The sequence below is a fragment of the Chiroxiphia lanceolata genome, chromosome 1 (assembly GCF_009829145.1).
Source record: "Chiroxiphia lanceolata isolate bChiLan1 chromosome 1, bChiLan1.pri, whole genome shotgun sequence".
Classification (NCBI taxonomy): domain Eukaryota; kingdom Metazoa; phylum Chordata; class Aves; order Passeriformes; family Pipridae; genus Chiroxiphia; species Chiroxiphia lanceolata.
In genome coordinates this window covers 113,150,628-113,153,706 of record NC_045637.1, presented here as the reverse complement: position 1 = coordinate 113,153,706, position 3,079 = coordinate 113,150,628, and positions in this window count along the sequence as shown.

Here is a 3,079-nt window from a genome sequence, read left to right as displayed (position 1 = left end):
CTAAGCAGTCCCATTTAAACCCACAATCAAATTACAGGAACAAAATTAGAAGCCAGACTGGAGCCACTTTAAAAGTTGCCCCTTATTTAATAATTCTGTCGCAGTTATTTTTTCCTCTTATCACCATTTATTCTCATTCTGGGGCTGGTCTAATAGAGGAGGTTCATATGTAATAATAGAGGAGGTTCATTTGCGCCCCCCCTCCTCTTCCCAATGGCTAATCTTTCTGCACGGATTTCATTTCTGCCTTGTGAAAAGACATTGGGATAAATAAAACAGTGATGCAGTACCACAGAGGTCTATGTTAATGGGACCACATCACGCTCACCTCTTCCACGACCTGCCCTTTGCTGTATGAAAGGAGTGAATCAAATGGATGAAATTCCTATTTCATCCCTGCCCCACACCTATAGATATCAATCTATCATGTGTGGAAGAAGAAATTGCAGTGCAGCTCTTTCCCTAAAAGCAGCGCTGTGCAGAAGCAGAAGCCCGCAGGAAGTGCTGGGGCGGTTTGGGAGCGCCACCTCCCCTCTAGTGGGGTCTGCGCAGAATTGATGGAGAAATGGAGGCAAGAGCCTCGGCTTCCCAACCAATGGAAGAAAGGAGGCGAGAGTCTTCCCTTGCCTCCCTGCTCCTGCCATCCCTGCTCCGCGCGGCTGACAGTGCAGGCATGGAGATACTGGAGAGGCGGGAATGTGCAGCCCCAGTTGGGAACACGCTTGTGCTGAAGGAGCCGGGGGAAATCCCGTTGTAATAATTTGCCTATTAATTAAAGATGTGACTTGATGAGAGGTTGGATTCCTTCACTTGGCTGGATTTTCATCTGTTTCCAGATATTGCTGGGATAAAAATAAATGCATTTTTCACTAACCCTTCATCATTTTAGCAAAAACTATTTTTAGAACCCTAATCAAACAAATCTATAGCCATTCTACAATAGGCAAACACTACTGTGTGGTTAATCGCTGCTGCCTCCCAAACTGCTGCTGAAATCTGCCAGTATTCAAATAAAGCAAAATAGTTTATGCAACATTTTGGTGACAGCTGCCTCTGTGACATACCTGAATCCTTGTTTTCTGTGAACAAGGCATGACTAACTCACAGTAGGTACCAACTCAGGCTTTGCTGCCAGCAACCATGGCAGGTGCCACACAGCATGTAAGCTATTTCAGGGTGATGCACAATGTCCCAGCAATGTCCCTGCTTTTGCAGTATTCCCATACCCACTGGAATAGGGGCTGCAGTATGGGAGATCTCCATGAAGGTAAGTTGGGTTGGATGGGGCTTTGAGGGTTGAAACCAGATGATCTTAAAGGGTTCTTACAACCCAACCTATTCTGTGATTCTACAATTTGCTGTAGAATCCCAACTAGGAGACCTCCTGCATGGTCAGGCCTTTTGCAGGGCATGGAGGGGGGCTGAAAGGTAGGAGTCAGTGCTAGGGGATGAGCCAGCTGGCAGGTCAGCTCCTCGCTTTCCTCTGTGTCTTGCCTGCACCCACTATTAACCTGCAAATTTCCTTTGTGGAAACAGCCATGTATTCCCAAAGGCTTCAGCTGCGAGCAGATTAACTGCTGGGGGAATGCTTGGGTAGAGGTGTTTAAGATGCTCAGGATGTTCAAAGGTTTCATCCTGCAGCTCAGGCAGCTAGATGCAGGGAACTAAATTATCAGTCAGGGTTGTGCAGCAAGCAGAACTAAGAGCATCACAGTGCTCAGGCCCTGCAAGCCTGGAAACAAACCAGGGCCAAGGGCTGGATGAGGCTCCCCATCCCACCACTCTCAGGAATCATCCTGGTGCTGGTCCTTCTTCCCCCATGCATAACCCCACTACTGGAGTCTTCCTTCCTGTGTCTGCAGAATGGTTATTTTCCTTAACCCTGTACTCATTAAAGCATCTACTGGGGGTACTCATGAGGCAAAACTGGCCACCGGTGCATGGGCGAACACAGGGGCTCAGTGTCCAGTAGGACAAGCTGAGGGAGATGGCAGGCACTGAGGAGAAAGTGAATGTCAAGGAAATATGAGCGATAATCTCCTTTTCAGAGGGGTTCTCTAGCTGGGGGATTTCCATCCACTGAGCTGTTTAGCCTCCATTTTAGGTTTGAGCTCTCAGTGAATGCAAGTATTTTTAAATAAAAGTCAAAGCAGAAAGGCAGCTGGATATCAGGCAAGCATTTACATATGCTACAAAGGAAGTGATAGCCGCACCTTGCTCCACAGACAGCTCCAGTCATTTACACATCAAATAGGTGAATGCAAGAGTGTAGAAATAGACCTGTAAATATATGGATATCCTATTTTGCAGTAGTTCATTTTCAAAGCACATCTACTTCTTAGCATATATTTTGGGTCACACTCCACAGTCCTTGCCCTGCTTTCCAAAACTAGCTGTTTCAGTTTGCTAGCCTTCCTCTACAAGTGAAGCATAAAATGCAAGCAAACACCTAACTTGTAGTGTTGTCACTCCTTTCATCTTGCTGCTAATTACTAATGCAAATTATGTACATATCTAAAAATATCTTAGGTTCAGTGCAGTACATTCTTGCTACTTGTGTTCCTTATTCTTAAAATATATGTGGCAAATATTTCCAGATTTTATACTTTTACATTCTCCTGACCATCTCCAAACCGTGAGGCAGGATATCTCTGTGATCACAAGGCAACAAGGCAAACTGGAACAAAGCCAAGACCCTCCGCTCCTCTTGTAAAAGATGAAATTATGATCTTTAGTGACAAGTCTTGTTGTACATTGTGATTTTTCACCTTACCTCAGGCAGTCCAGTGACCCCCTACCTCATGTTTTGCTATCAGCTCACTTTTGATTTGTGAGAATAGTTTCTAATGATTTCTTGAGCGCTGTAGGAGACAGCTATTCTTTAAATGTTTCCCATCTGAGTATGAATCTTGAGTTAACAGTGTCCAGCTTGGGAAATACCACTTGCATTCAGAGGACAAGCCTTAGTCAAAGGAGGGATACCAAAACTTTACAGTGCCCCATATAGCATAGATCCATGCTCTCCAGCAGTCTTCCCTCTAGTTGGTGCTGCAAGGCATCTTCCTTGTCCTGGTAAGCT